Here is a 16,420-nt window from a genome sequence, read left to right on the forward strand (position 1 = left end):
TGAGCAGGTTATTGGTGAGTAAGTGCCGCTTGATAGCACTATCGACGACACCTTCCATCACTTTGCTGATGATTGAGAGTAGACTGATGGGGCGATAATTGGCTGGATTGAATTTGAACAGGACATATCTGGGCAATTTTCTACTTTGTCGAGTAGATGCCAGTGTTGTAGCTGTACTGAAACAGTTTGGCTAGAGCGCGGCTAGTTCTGGAGCACAAGGCTTCAGCACTACAGCCGGAATGTTGTCGGGGCCCATAGCCTTTGCTGTATCCAGTGCACTCAGCTGTTTCTTGATATCACGTGGAGTGAATCGAATTGGTTAAGACTGGTGGGGATATCGGGAGGAGGCCAAGTTGGATCATCCACTCGGCACTTCTGGCTGAAGATGGTTGCAAACCCTTCAGACTTGTCTTTTGTATTCACATGCTGAACTCCGCCACCATTGAGGATGGGGATGTTAACAGAGCTTCCACCTCCCGTTAGTTGTTTAATTGTCCACCACCATTCACGACTGGATATGGCAGGACTGCAGAGCTTTGATCTGATCCGTTGGTTGTGGAATCGCTTAGCTCTGTCTATAGCATATTGCTTCTGCTGTTTAGCATGCATGTAGTCCTGAGTTGTAGCTTCACCAGGTTGGCACCTCATTTTTAGGTACGCCAGGTGCTGCTCCTGGCATGCTGCTATACACTCCTCATTGAACCAGGGTTGATCCCCTGGCTTGTTGGTAATGGTATAGTGAGGAATATGCCGGGCTATGAGGTTACAGATTGTGCTGGAATACAATTCTGCTGCTGCTGATGGCCCACAGCTCCTCATGGATGCCCAGTTTTGAGCTGCCAGATCTGTTCTGAATCTATCCCATATCCCATTTAGCACAGTGGTAGTGCCACGCAACATATTGGATGGTGTCCTCAATGTGAAGATGGGGCTTCGTCTTCACGAGGACTGTGCGGTGGTCACTCCTACCAATACTGTCATGGACAGATGCATTTGCGACAGGTAGATTCGTGAGGACGAGGTCAAGTAGGTTTTTGCCTCTTGTTGGTTCGCTCACCAGCTAACGCAGGCCCAGTCTGGCAGCTATGTCCTTCAGGATTTGGCGAGCTCAGTCAGTTGTGGTGCTACCGAGCCACTCTTGGTGATGGACATTGAGGTCCCCCACCCAGAGTACATTCTGTGCCCTTGCTACCCTCAGTGCTTCCTCCAATTGATGCTCAACATGGAGGAGGACTGATTCTTCAGCTGAGGGAGGACAGTAGGTGGTAATCAGCAGGAGGAGGTTTCCTTGCCCATGTTTGACCTGATGCCATGAGATTTCATGAGGTCTGGAGTCAATGTTGAGGACTCCCTGGGCCACTATCCTCCTGACTGTATATCACTGTACTGTCACCTCTGGTCGGTCTGTCCTACCAGTGGGACAGGACATACCCAGGGATGAGTCTGGGACGTTGGCTGAAAGGTATGACTCTGTTTCTTGACTAGTCTGTGGGACAGCTCTCCCAATTTTGGCACAAGTCCCCAGATGCTCGTGAGGAGGACTTTGCAGGGTCGACTGGGCTTGGTTTGCCTTTGTCGTGTCCGGTGCCTAGTGGTCCGTCCGGTTTTATTCTTATTATGACTTTCTTTCATGAGATCTTACAACTGAGTGGCTTGCTAGGCCATTTCAGAGGGCAATTAAGAATCAACCACATTGCTGTGGGTCTGGAAACACATATAGGCCAGACCGGGTAAGGACGGCAGGTTTCCTTCCGTAAAGGGCATTAGTGAACCAGCTGGGTTTTTATGACAATCCGGTAGTTTCATGGCCACCCTTACTGATACTAGTTTTTTTTTAATTCCAGATTTTATTTAAGTAATTGAATTTAAATTCCCCAGCTGCCGTGGCGGGAATTGAACTCACGATTCCGAATTATTAGTCCGGGCCTCTGGATTATTAGTCCAGTAATATAACCACTATGCTACCATACCCCTATATGATAAATTTATCCAATTACAACAACAACTTGCATTTATATAGCACCTTTAACATAGTAAAACATCCTAAGACGCTTCACAGGAGTGTTATCAAACAAAATTTGACACCGAATCACACAAGGAGATATTAGGATAGGTGACCAAAAGCTTCATCAAAGAGGTAGGTTTTAAGGAGCTTCTTAAAGGAGGAGAGTGAGGTAAAGAAATGGAGTGCGAATTTCGGAGCTTAGAACCTAGGCAGCTCAAGGCGCGGCTGTCAGTGGAGTGATGAAAATCAGGGTTGTGCAAGAGGCTGGAATTGGAGGAGCGCAGAGATCTCGGACGGTTGTAGGGCTGGAGGAGGTTACAGAGATAGGGAGGGGTGAGGCCATGGAGGGATTTGAAAACAAGGATGAGAATTTTAAAATCGAGGCGTTGATGGACCCGGAGCTAATATAGGTCAGCGAGCACAGGGACGATGGGTTAACGGGACTTGGTGCGAGTCAGGATATGGGCAGCAAAGTTTTGGATGAGCTCAAGTTTACCGAGGGTTCAAGGTGGGAGGCCGGCCAGGGGAGCATAGGAATAGTTGAGCCTAGAGGTAACAAAGGCATGGATGAGGGTTTCAACAGCAAATGAGCTGAGGCAGGGGTGGAGACAGGCGATGTTACGGAGGTGAAAGTAGGCGGTCTTGGTGATGGAGAGGATATGTGGTCGGAAGCTCATCTCAGGGTCAATTAGGATGCCAAGGTTATGAATGGTCTGGTTCAGCCTCTGACAGTAGCCATGGAGAGTGATGGAGTTGATGGCTAGGGAACGGAGTTTGTGGCGGGGACCGAAGACAATGGCTTCGGTCTTTCCAATATTTAGTTGGAGGAAATTTCTGCTTGTCGGACAAACAGCGTGACAAATCAGAGACAGCTGAGGGATCAAGAGCGGTGGCGGTGGGTGTCGTCAGCGTACATGTGGAACCTGACGTGTTTTTGGATGATGTCGCCGAGGAGCAGTGGAAAGTTTTCTCTGTAAATGTGCTTGTGTTAAACTTGCTTTTGTTCCCATTTTGATGCTGTCTGTGAGTGAGTACAAGTATTTGTCAGAACTCAGCTGTGCTTAGACAACTGGCTATCTGGTAATAACTGTTATCAAATAACATCATCTTAAATACCAGTAAATTTATGTACGGTGTTATGTGATTTCCGCTGCAACTTCAAGTGATCTCGAATCGTGTTTTTGTTGGCACGAGGAATGCCTCAGTCAAACTGTAATTCATCCCACTCTTTATAGCTATTAACTGTGGTCTGTTGCAACATCATTATGCAAATGAATTTTGAAATGCTTAGACAACTGGCTATCTGCCCTCTCCCAAATCATGGGTGTGTACTTACTTTTACACAGAGTTGGTTGCTATTTAAAACATTGACAACATTGTTGTTGTTTTTATTTAATTATAGTGGAGTGGTTATGTTATTGGATTAGTAATCCAGAAGTTTGGACTAATCAGAGAACGTGAGTTCAAATCCCACCATAGCTGTTTGAGAATTTGAATTCAGTTTTAAAAATCTGTGATCTCAGTCCCACACCAATGTGGTTGACTCTGAAGTGGCCTAGTAAGCCACTCAATTGTATGAAACCACTGTACTGCAGTGGTTCAAGAAGAAGGCCTACTGCCACCTTCACAGGGCAACTAGAGATGGGCAATAAATACCACCCTTGCCAGCAACGCCCATATCTTGAGAATAAATAATTTTTAAAGGGTCTTCATTGCTTCACCAGGAAGTTATTGGGGCAACTAACCTGCAGGAACAGCATATTCCGAAAGCTCCAATGCCACATTACTGCAGCCAAAGCCTTAAAAAAAATATCTGTTGTTGAAGCTAAGATTAAGAATAAAATATGAGCAGTGACTAATATGATTGGCAGTCATGTCAGCAAGTGCTCCCTTTATTTGTAAATTCATAAATTGTCATGACCCAGTTTATTTAAGCAATTCTTCTCTTTTCAATTGGGCTTCTTAAAATATTAGATAATTGTCAAAGAATCAAAAATAAGTGTTGAAGGATTTTGGTTTTATAAACTCAGTTAAACGCTTTAAAATGTTGGCTTAATTTTAACTTAAAAGCGGTTCAGCTAACAATCCCCCTGTTAAAGAGAATCCATTCTGAAGCACAGTTGAGATGAAAATTTGAAGTCAAACCTTCAAATATTTCAGAACATGATCATTAGAACTAACTGTGTTACCTTGGTGCCAGCTTGATGCTAACTGCAAATAAAAAAAAGTAATGTGAGTTTGAACTGATTGTATGCATTCAATCCAAATTCTTAGTTGCTTTCGGTCCAAAGGGGAAAAATGCAGCACAGTTGTCAGGTTGGTAATTTGATACCATCTGAGACTTTGAGCCCCATGAGTGTCAGAGATGATTTAGATCAGTGAGATTTTAACTGAGCACAACATCCCAAAGTAAATGGTGTTTAAGCAGAAAATTGACAGATGAAGTGGCAGATTAGGGGCACTTTTGTGTTGTGGAACTGTAACTGGTGGGAACTGAATTGAGCCTGGCAGAATTAATTTAATTCTTGACCCACTTCTAACACTTAAAGAGATGACAGGATAAAATTTAATCTTGACCACCTGGGTGATAATCTGGTGGAGTGGATCACCTGCCCGTTGTAGCACCTGCCCCATTTTCATTCCATTTCATTTTGCCAGATCGGTGAAGATGAAAATTTATCTGATATCCTCTTGGGTGACATCATTGAAAAGACAAGTTTCAAAATACTGTTTAAAGTGCGGTCTCACAGAGCTCCCTCAAGAATAAATAGAAAGGTACTCATTTGATATCTGGAATACAATTTTAATGTGTTGTCTCACACAGCTCCTCGTGAGTAAAGAACTCAATGAATAGTTGGAGTATGATTCTTAGCCCACAGTTTGCTGATGAGTTATGAGGGCTTTTTACAAATTGTGATGATGCCCCCCTACTTTCAAGCCAACCCCCCCCTCAAAAATACTATGATCCCTGCATAAGATGAAAATCAACATTAAGGGAGTAATTTTAGCCCAGAGTTGGGAAGGTGGCAAGGGGGTCGAATTGTGGCCGGAAAAAACGGAAATGCAGGTTTCCTGGACGTCCATACGATTTTGACGTAAGGACATCTTTTATTTTTTTTTGACGGTTTCCCACCTGACAGGCCGGCCTGATTGACAGGGTGGTCTCAGTCGGAAGGGAGAAAAGGAAGAGGTAAGTGTTTAGGTAAGTATTAGATTGGATGGATGGGGAGGGAGGGGTTGGGGGTGCATGGGGGCCATGGGGGCATTGGCGGAAATGGGGGTCATCGGAGGGGAGTTAGTCATCGGAGGGGTCAGTCATCGGGGGTCAGTCACCCGGGGAGTCAGTCACCGAGGGGGAGGGTCAGGATCGGGGTTCATTGCAGTGGTCGCGATCGTTGGGGGGTTGTGTTCATTGGGAGGGGTCGCGATCGTTGGGGAGGGGGGTCATTGCAGGTAGGGTTGTTGGGCTTGGGGGTAGCATTCCTGCTTCTACTGGCCCACAAGATTTGCAATAAAGGCACTTACCTGCAGTTTCAGGCCTTCTCGCCTCCTCTCACCCGGCGTGAAGGAGAAGGCCCGGGAATCCTGGCCCCCCCCCAGAGGCTACAATCACAAAGCTTGAAAAAATGGAGGTCCGCAGCTTCCTTGAAAGCTTTTAGTGACCAACCCGCCTCCTGAGAGGCCCCCAACCCACCGTTTTTGCAGCTAAAATCATGCCCTATGTCAGTCGTGGCTCAGTGCCTCTGAGTCAGAGGTTTGTGGGTGCAAGTCCCACTCCAGAGCCTTGCAAATTTTCTAGGCTGGCACTTCAGTGCAGTATTAAGGGAGTGCTGCACCAATGGAGGTGCCGTCTTTCAGGTAAGATGTTAAACTGAGGTCCTGTCTGCCCTCTCAGGTGGACATAAAAGATCCCACCGCACTATTCGAAGAGGAGCAGGGGAGTTTCCCTGGTGTCCTGTCCATCATTTATCCCTCAACCTACATCACTAAAACAGATTATCTGGTCATTTACCTCATTGCTGTTTGTGGGACCTTGCTGTACGCAAATTGGCTGCCATGTTTCCTACATTACAACAGTGACTGCACTTCAAAAGTACTTCATTGGCTGTAAAATGCTTTGGTATTTCCTAAGGTCATGAAAGGTGCTATATGAATGCAAGTCTGTCTTTCAGTCTTTCTTTCTGTCTTTCTTTGTCATAGTTCCTACTTCTTGCAGCACTACCTTCCAAAGTATTAGGTGACTTAAGAAACCCTATTTCAGACTGTGGCAGACTGGTCTTCATTAGTTCACCAACTTTATAATGAGTTCTTAAGGAACCACAAAAATGTCTTTTTGATGGGCAAAGTGACATTTTTTGATCCAAAACTTCTAATATTCTAATTTTGTGTTAGCGCCTTAAGTGGCTACTATGTCTTTCCAGAGCTGGCTTGCCAATCCCCTCTCTGTTTTCCAATCCACGTGCTCAGGCTCCCCAGTTGTGCTCGTGAACAATATATCCTATAAAATTGACATCCCTGCTCCTTCTGGAGCCGCCCCAAACCCGCGACCTCTACCACCTAGAAGGACAAGGGCAGCAGGCACATGGGAACAGCACCACCTGCACGTTTCCCTCCAAGTCACACACCATCCCGACTTGGAAATATATCGCCGTTCCTTCATCGTTGCTGGGTCAAAATCCTGGAACTCCCTACCTAACAGCACTGTGGGAGAACCTTCACCACACGGACTGCAGCGGTTCAAGGTGGCTCACCACCACCTTCTCAAGGGCAGTTAGGGATGGGCATTAAATGCTGGCCTTGCCAGCGATGCCCACATCCCATGAACAAATAAAAAAAACCAAAAAAAGTAGTAAACTGCCAGGAAGAATAGAGGAGATTATATATAAAATTGATTCCTCAGCCAGGTGCTCCTGATGAAGAGAGGTACTCGCAGGGAGAACTTGTTATGAAATCACAGGCCCAAACTTTGGTTTTCTATCCATTTAAATTTATATACAGAAAACTAGGAATTAAAGGCTCATAATTTTACAACCAGCGCTCCCTGTGAAAAATGGCTCTTGCAGAAGGATATGAACAGGCTATGAAAGTACAAAATGATGGTTAGGCTACATCTGGAATATGTGTGCAGTTCTGGACTCCTCAATACAGGAGGGATATTAAAGCCCTGGAGAATGTGCAACATAGCTTTACCAGGATAACATCAGGGATAAGGTATCTGAGTTAAGATGAAAGGCTAACGCAACTAGGGCTGCATTCTTTCAGAAGACCAAGGGGGGATTTGTTTGAGGTGTTCAGCATGATAAAAGGAATAGACAAGATGAGCATAGATTATTTCCACTGGTAGGAAAATCAAAGACTAGAGAGGTCATGATCTCAAGATAAGCACTCGATACATAAAGAGGGGGATTAGCAAAAACTTTTACATGCGGAGTTATCAGAATGTGGAATGCTTTGCCATGAGTGGTGATCAATGCTAAATCAATTACTGCCTTCAAACAGATACTGGATGATTACTTAAAAGATGAAGGGTTTGAGGAGTAATCAGGAAAATGGGACTGTGTAAAATTAGTCCCTGAGAGGGGTCTAAATTAATCTCAGGCAAGGTGACCTCTTCCTCTGCTAAAATTTCTGTGTTTCTACTTTGTAATATTCAACATTAAAAATTTACAGAAAATTACACACAAATCTCACTCGACTAAACTTTTTCACAACAAACACCGAGTTGTAAGCAATCAGTAGGCACCACAATGCCATTTGTGTTGAATTTTACCGTTTTGTAATTCTGTACACAAATGTAATTGGCTTGACGTTTACAGGAAGTGGGTCATGCCATCAGAATTTGATGAATGTGATTCCACTGCATTTACAAGCATCAAAAAGTGAGGGGGTGGGGAACAGTATCAATTTACTTCAGCAGTCTTTGGTAAAAGACCAAAGTTCAAAAGCTACCCCAGCTTCAATAAAGCTCCTTCCCCTTCCCTAGTGAGAAGAGCTGCTTGACAGTTTTTGCAGATTTGTAATAGATTGTGATTGTACTTTTCGCAAGCATCCTTTCATTATTCCCATGTTGATAAGATGACTGCCCCAGGAAGTTCTTATGAAATAAACAGAGGATTACACAGGAAAGGATACTGCAGCACATTGCACAGAGGGAGATAGAGATGGGAGCAAGCGTTCAAATAACCAATTATTCAAAAATATTTGCATTTGTTGTTTTTATTTAATATATCAAAGACATGTTTGTTAAATACCACAGAAATCGAAAGTCCAGAATTTTAAATGGCCATCAGTGAAACTACTTAGCATGCAACATCACTTTTTTAGAGGAGGAATAACTTCCTTTGTATGTTGTTAAAACTTCTGTGATTAACAATAGTAAAGATTAGATTACATAGAGAGTAGCATGCACCTGCAGTTGTATTAGTAGTCATTTAATGTTATACTTTTAAAGTAAAAGCTAAAGGGGAGGGTGAAGTGTTCCTTTAATGTTTTATAACACCAGAGACATCTGCCGTCAGTCTACATTTCGATGGTTTTTCTTTAAAATTGCAGAGCTTCCTTTTGGCATTCATCCTTAAATTTTTTCAAAACTCGTCGTTTCTCTGCAATTTTCTTTTCTACAGTTTAATGGCACTTTTAAAGGAAGCAAAGATACAAGATTGTGGCATTTAGCTGAAGTATATTTCATGTTCCTATAAAAACAGATATCAATAAATTAGTTTTATTTTTGTGGCCAGATAGAGCAATAGGCCAGAATAGATTAGTTGGTCTGATATTTATTTGCTTTGTATATTTCAAGGTTTACTTGTCTCAGTTAGTTAAATAAATTTGAGTACTCATGTGGCTTCTATAAGAACTATTGGTGAACCTCCCCATCCCTCCTTATTCATGTTCAACAGGAATAAAACTCAGCCCATGTATGAATAAATGTTACTCACAGTTAAAAGATAAACACTAATTCTAGCATGTCAAGATTATTCTCACCATAGCACGACTGCCAAGTCATCAAACTGTGAGTTTCAAACATCTTCCTAGGACTAACCGTTAATTCCAAAAATAGTCAGAAAAACTTGTATCTATCCTGGCCTATTGCTGTATGGCCTATTTGAACTAGCTATAGCAATTTTTCTTTCAGCTGTAAATAAGCTCAATCAGGAGCAATGCAGAGATGATTATTCAGCAAGGTTGGATAAGTAAATGTACATGATTTCCTAAGGTAATGAATGATAGTAATACAGTACTGCATGTTTATATCCGCACTAAAAAAATGTGCACACTCAACAGGGCGAATTTCATGAAATCGTGGAGCTGGTGGACACCCTCATCCTTCTGGAGCATATATCAAGAATTTGTGTGCATGCTCCCTGCAGTTTTCCATCCAGTTGTTTGGGGGGAATTTTAACCCCCCCAGGATGGGTGGGAGAGGGTCAGGAGAGGTGATTAAATTCTTAAAAATGGGAAACCTGACCCCAACCCACCTCGATCGCACCTACCGACAGTTACATGGGTAAGATGGGTATGGAGGGATATGGGCCAAGTGCAGGCAATTGGGACTAGCTTAGTGGTATAAACTGGGCGACATGGACATGTTGGGCCAAAGGGCCTGTTTCCATGTTGTAAACTTCTATGATTCTACTTCCACTTTAACTGTGGTAGGTTGAGGGGCGGTAAGTAACCTGCTCTGGAGAGGCGGTTGGTAATTAGAATGTGTTAATGAGGCTGCTTGCCTCAGATTTTAGCTGCCGTTTGGATTTAACAGCTCAGGAAACCTGGCAGTTAAAGGGAGGTGAGAACTGCCAGATCCAGCAGGTATAAATGCTTTTCGAGCATTGCTTGTGGGCCAGGAGGAGCAGGAGTACTTCCCTCCAGTCCCCCAAGCTAACCTGTTGCGATCTGTCTCCCTACCCATGATTGCCCCCCTCCACCCCCCCCCAGGATTGGCTGTCCCCACCGCGATCAGCTGACCTCCCCCTTGATCCAACGGCTGAACGCTACCCGCAATCTGCCAAACACCCCCCACCGATCTCTCCCCTCCGCAATCTCTCCCTCCCGCGATCTCTTCCTCCCTCCTCTCTGGTCCCTGGCTACAACTACTCTGCAGGCCTTCATGACCGACAGCCAGTCAGCCTCTCAACCTGGCTGGCTGCCAGGCGGAAAATGGAGAAAATAAATGCAAATGAGACTTTGCTGCAAAATTCGGCAGGACCTCCGCGTTTCCCGTATTTCCGGGTTTCCCAGTTGCTGACAGTCCCTCCCCACCTCCCCGTTAATATTGGGTCCATAGAAACTGACAAAGCAAAGGCAGATACTGCAGAGCATTATGAAAGAACAAGGTTTTAGACGCAGTGTGGGTGATTTTAAACCCCAAGAACGGGTGGGTTGGGGACGGATGGGAGTTGAAAATAGCTGTTTTTTGGGTCGCGACCGCAACCCGGCTTTATTTCCGGGTTTAATGTCGGTGCGTAAAAGCTTCCCACTGGGAAAGCAAAGTCCGAAAATTTTGCGGTTGCGACCCAAAAAAACAACTATTTTCAACTCCCACCCGCCCCCAACCCACCCGTTCTTGGGGTTTAAAATCATAGTTAGTAGCACAAAACCTTTTAAATGCTTAGACTTAAATTTTGTCATTTGAACATTATTGCCTTGTTCTTCATCGAACTGAATTTCCTTAGGGCCTTGTGTGCATTGGGTGGAGGGGGTACAGATAGTTCAAGGTCTGTGCCCAGAAGAGGAGCAGCCAAGATTGGAGCCCGATCTGCATAGTTAAAGAGTACCCCGCTGGCTTGAGTTTAAAATTGCAGATGGTCAGATCAGGGTGGAAAAGGAGTTTCCACCAGGCCGGGGGAGTTAATGTCGGAGCTAAATTGTGTAACGATGAAAAGCTTTCCATTTTTGAGTGAAAACCGATTCTTATAAAAAGAACATCAGTGAAATCCATAAACTGTTAGTTTGAAAGCGAGATTTGTGCGGATACTGTTTGTAATTCATATTACCACCAGCAAGAATTGTTACTTTTATTAAATTATAGCAGCAGGTTCTTGCAATATTAACAATAAGGAAGATGACCCCAGCAGAGGGCTGTGGAATCACAATAATATTGAAAACAGTCCCAATGATTGAAAATACCTTTTAACCTTGCATGCCCCATTGGCGACCATGCCTTCAACCATGTAGGCTCTAAGCTCAGGAATTCCCTCCATAAACCTTTCCACTTCTCTCTCCTCCTCTAACACCCTGCTTAAAACCTACCTCTTTGACCAAGCTTAATGGGCCCGATGTTAGCAGGGCTGCGGGTTCTTGGCGGGGGGGGGGCTATCGGGCGCGTGGGTAACGTGCCCGGTCAAATTAGTCAGCTTCCCGCGCGATCGTAGCAGACAATTGACTAATTGGATGCACTTACCTGCTCCTCCAGGTTCCCCACTGCTGATCTGCGCGTCGGGCGGGCTGCGCATGCGCGGTACGATCTGTCAGCTGGAGGCGCACTATTTAAAGGGGCAGTCCTCCACTGACAGATGCTGCAACAAATAGCAAAAATTACAGCATGGAGCAGCCCAGGGGGAAGGCTGCTCCCAGTTGAATGATGCCTCACTCCAGATATCAATACATGGGGTGAGGAGGAGGGGGAGGACAGAGATCTTCCTCCCGGCGGGCGGGAGGAAGCGGCCTGCCTCTGCCACCAGGAAGGCCTGGCTCGAGGTGGCAGAGGAGGTCACCAGCGCCACCAACATATCGCCCACCTGCATACAGTGCAGGAGGTGCTCCAATGACCTCAGTAGGTCAGCCACAGTGAGTACACGTAGTCTTTCCCCTACACTCCATCTGCCACATCACTGCCCCCACCCCACATCTCCTTCGGCACTGCCAACACTACTCTGTCACATCACCCCTCATACTCACTCAAACCTCATTCTCATCTTACCTGCACCTACTCACCTCGCCAGTACTCATCCCACCACTACCACTCAACCCAATCCTCATACAATCTCATGGCTCTATCTCATACTCACCCTCTCGTGCATCTCTTTCACGGCCAGCCTCACTCAACCTGCCACTACCTGTGCTGCAGCCACAGGGCATGCATCACATATGTGCAGTAGGCAGCATAAGGCAAACGTGTTGTGAGCATGAAGGGAATGTACAAGGGTGTTTGAGGGTTTGTCATGGGTGTTACTTATATTGAATTTCTGAACAACTCACATTACATATTATATTGGCACCACTACTGCCATGTCTTCGCGAATCCTGTCTGGTTTGTGCAATAATGCCCGCTCCTGAGGATCACTATGAGGACCCACAACTGATGCCACCCATTGTGTCACTGCAGAGTGGGTGTAGATGTATTTGCAGGGCTCTTCTGCGCAGACGACTGGGAGACATCGGCGATGTCCCCGGTTGCACCCTGGAAGGATGCGGAGGAGAAGTTGTTGAGGGCAGTGGTGACTTTGACAGCGACAGGTAAGAAGATGGTGCTCGGGCCAGCCAGGAGCAGCTCGGCATGAAAGAGGCTGCAGATGTCCACGACTACATGTCGAGTGACTCTGAGCCTCCGTGTGCACTGCTGCTCAGAGAGGTCCAGGAGGCTGAGCCTCGGTCTGTGGACCCTGTGGCGAGGATAGTGCCCTCTGCGACGCATCTCTCTTTGCGGTAGCCCTCCCTCCTGCTGTGCAGGTGGATGTGTCACAGCACTCTGTTGTGGAGCTCCACGTGTCAGAGGTGGACGGCGTGGATGGTGAGGCTGGTGATGCTGTTCGCCCTCCGAGGAGGTCATGACTGCAGCTACGGCGGCCCCCATCCGCAAGATGTACATCTGAGGGGGTCTGCAAGGTAGGTACATGTCTCTGGACCCCAGGGTAGGTGTGCAGGTTGGTGACTTTGATTGTCAGGAGGAGGGTGGTGGAGGCCAAACTTTGTCCCAAGTGACAGAGTGGCCTCCTGCAATGGGTGAGGGTCTCCCCCCCCACCTGTCAAATGGACCTTTGCAGCTGCCACAGGCTGACAGCTGCAACACGTCCATTTGACCTGGGAGTGTTTCCCCCAGTGTGGGAAACAGTCCCACTTTGTTCTAAAATCCCACATAATCCCTTAATCAGGTCAGTTAATGACCTGAAATACCTAAATAAATACTGTCAAGTGGCATCCCGCTGGCTTTAATTGCCTGCGGGATTCCCACCAGCGGGGGCTGCGCACGGACACCGGCGCGTCAGCGGGGAACTCGGAAGTGCGCGGGTTCAGGACGGGCTCCGGTCCCGCGCCGGGATTCTCCGATTTTCGGAGCCCCCCCGTCAGGAACGCACCCGATAGTGGGTGCTAAAATAGAGCCCAATATCTCCGTCTTTGGCTGGTGTCAATTTTTTATCTGATTACGCTTCTCTGAAGCACTTTGCGACCTTTTCCTACGTTAAAGGCGCTATATAAATGGAAGTTGTTATTTTAAATGTTTTTTTTCTAGTTATTTACAATTGTAATGATATGGGAATTGTCCTGTAACCACAATTGTTGCAAAGTGATTTAATGTATACGCATCAGTGTCTCAGTGGCAGTGATTTTCTTATGTGACCAGCAATGACTGCAATAATCAGTGGTGTTCGATAGGGAATTGAGCTAAATTCCATGCACAACAAATTGAACAAAGGATGATCTTGTAATGTACTTTCTTCCCTCTTTTTTTAACTAGATCATGTAAGATCCTTCTCCTACAGTTAGGCATTATTACATCCCAGCACACCGACCATTCTGCGCCTGAAAATGGCCAAAACAAAATTCTAGGCCATCACGTATGGCGTGTTGTGTGCCTTAGTGCAATAGCTGTAATAAATACAGCAGTTACTGAGTCTTAACATTTATGTACTTCATCATATTTCAGAGATCTTCTTTTGCTTCATAATGTCTCCAGGGAACATATTTTGAAGCTTTGCTTGCCCTTAAAAGGACACAATATTAATCACTGTACTTGTTTGGTAGTAATGTGAGGAAAGGTCTATTTAAGGGTTGAATTAGAAAAATTAGCAAATAGAAGTTGGAATATAATGTGCTCAGTATTTCTGGTCCCCTGTGTTAGTATCAGAAGTAAACTTTTTTTTTATTAATAAGCTTTTACGGTCAGAAATTTTTCAGTATATTTTCATATTATGCATCTGTAACAATATTTTAAAATTGCTTACAAAATACGCCACGGCAGTTTTTTTATTAAAGAAGAAAAAGTAAAATATGACTGGAGACTTATCAAGACTAAGCAGAAAGGAGGCAAGATCATGATTGACAAACCCTTTTATCAGATTGTACTAGCCTTTAAAAGTAAAGCAGTACCTGGAACATTAGACCTATTATCCAACACTCAACAATCCCATACCAGTTTAATGATGACCTTAATCTTTGGATATGTGCAGCAACAGACATTGCAGCACAAAAAAGGATCGTTTCTGAAGTTTTGTCAGTAGATTTGTCATATTTGTGAAACTAATAAGCTTTCCACCAATCAATGACGCATATTTGAGAAGTCAGTTTACGGGTTCTGTGAAATGTCCACTGTCTGTTTTCTCACAGCTCACAGGCCCTTTGCAATTAATGCTGACCTTTCGGAGCAGGTCAGTCTCTTTCTGATGTGTTTGTATGCAGAATGTTAATGAGTTATTGACACCAAGGAATTAAGTTTTACCTTATTTCTTTCAAGTCAAAATATTTTTGAAATCTTCTTGTGAATATTCATTTTTGTGGCATAATACAAATGTTTACTTTCAGACAAAAAAAAGTTGGGCCTAAGAGCTCAGTGCTAAATTCAATTTTATTTGAGTCTGCTTCTGGTGCATAATCTGAACATAGCAATATAAAGCTTTAAATAGGAGTCCTTAAAGGAATCACTGCTGCAATCTGTCTGTCTGTCTGTCTCTCTTCTCTCTCATTGTCTCTGTCCATTTCTCTATCTATCTATTCACTTTTGCAGGAACACACCTACATTATTTTTTTAAAAGTGTCCTAGTGTTAGACTACAGTTCTACAAAAATTCTAGATCAACATAAATAATTTTTACCAGTGCAATACAACATTTAGCTTTATCTATTGAGCAGCAAAGTACACAAACTAGGCGTGGGCAACACATAGACAAGACTGCGAGTCAACCACAATTCTGTGGTTCCTGAGGGTGTGTTGCCATATGCGATTCACTGCACCCTGGTAGTGCTAGGACCTTTACACCAGTTTCTTCTGAGCTTATTTTGTTAAGTGTTTGCTATTTAGCATTCATTGTCATTGGCCTAAGGCTATCTCATAACATTCCATCTCCGTGTGCTCTGTTACAGCAAATTTGTCCTCTGACTGTCATAACCTTCTGTGCACACCACATGTGGCAGTATCTAAATACTTGTGTTCACCATCTCAGTCCTCTTGATATGTGTGTTGCATGTCTTGTCAGATGATATCAAGTCTATGAAAAACACTTCACCCAGTCACAAGATTTAGCACCTAGAAAATTTAAATTCATATTTCAATATTACTTTTACTCGGCACTGTTGTTCACTTTGAGAATCAAATTTGAAATAGAAAAATTTCTAGTACTAATAAGAATAGCATATTTGTCCATCTGAAATTAATCTCACTGTAAAATGAGATTACAGAGAAGCAAGGGGGGAGCCAATAGAATTTATAAAATAGCTATCAAGAAGATGAATGGACTGCAAAGTAATGCTAATAAAGAACAATTATCAAATTAATTAAAAATAAGACCTAAATTATGGGGTCAAAAATTCTCGTCCATTCCAGTGCTCCACAACTCCAAAGATAGTGTGCCGTCCTTACATTAGGGACTCCATGAGTTGTTGGAAAGGGTGAAGCCTTCTCCTGCCACTTACAAGACCAGCTGCATAGGAGGGACTCGGCTTGAGTTCTCCCAGTGTTAGGAGTTCTTGCATATTCGGCCCTCAGAGGGACCCAACATAATAATGGCAATGTTACACCAAGTGAGATCAGACATTCCAGGCTGCCAAAGGACGGAAGTGCTGCCCACCTAGGATCATGGCCTGGACCCCTGAAAAAAAAGGCAGTAAGTTTTTCAAATATTTATACGTGGTCCCCTTACAAAAGGAACTGCTGGGGACCATTCTTTCTGCCTTTTCCTCCTCCTCAGCCAGTCACTATTTTGTCAGAATTTGCAGCTTTTCTGCCAGCGAGCATCGTGGTTGCACCGCTAATAACGCCTGTGCCTTCCATTGGCATGGCAATCAAGAGACTTCCTTCTAATCTCGTGAACTTTGGCAGGGTCTCCGCCGGAAGTCTCAGGCTGGGGCATCCTGGCACATCAGGAACTTTTAACAGCTGCCAACCATGATACTTAGTCAGAAATATGGCTAACACAGCACAAAATGAGAATAGAATGTAGAACATAAGGAATAGTTCTCTAATTCTAGTGAACACCCTGAAGAA

General features: G+C 44.5%; 1 protein-coding gene and 1 long non-coding RNA gene across 3 annotated transcripts in view; one reads left to right on the top strand and one right to left on the bottom strand.

Annotated features, from left to right (window-relative positions):
• LOC137325667 (protein transport protein Sec24D-like) overlaps positions 1 to 16,420 on the top strand; it is a 169,118-nt gene that overhangs the window by 76,182 nt on the left and 76,516 nt on the right. The gene's annotated exons all lie outside the window — the stretch shown is intronic.
• Positions 8,409 to 16,420, bottom strand: part of LOC137325693 (uncharacterized) — a 41,968-nt gene continuing 33,956 nt past the window's right edge. Inside the window, exon 3 of the long non-coding RNA XR_010963942.1 lies at positions 8,409 to 8,697. This is a non-coding gene — a long non-coding RNA (uncharacterized lncRNA). The remainder of the gene's footprint in view (positions 8,698 to 16,420) is intronic.

Source organism: Heptranchias perlo, chromosome 1 (assembly GCF_035084215.1).
Source record: "Heptranchias perlo isolate sHepPer1 chromosome 1, sHepPer1.hap1, whole genome shotgun sequence".
NCBI lineage: Eukaryota > Metazoa > Chordata > Chondrichthyes > Hexanchiformes > Hexanchidae > Heptranchias > Heptranchias perlo.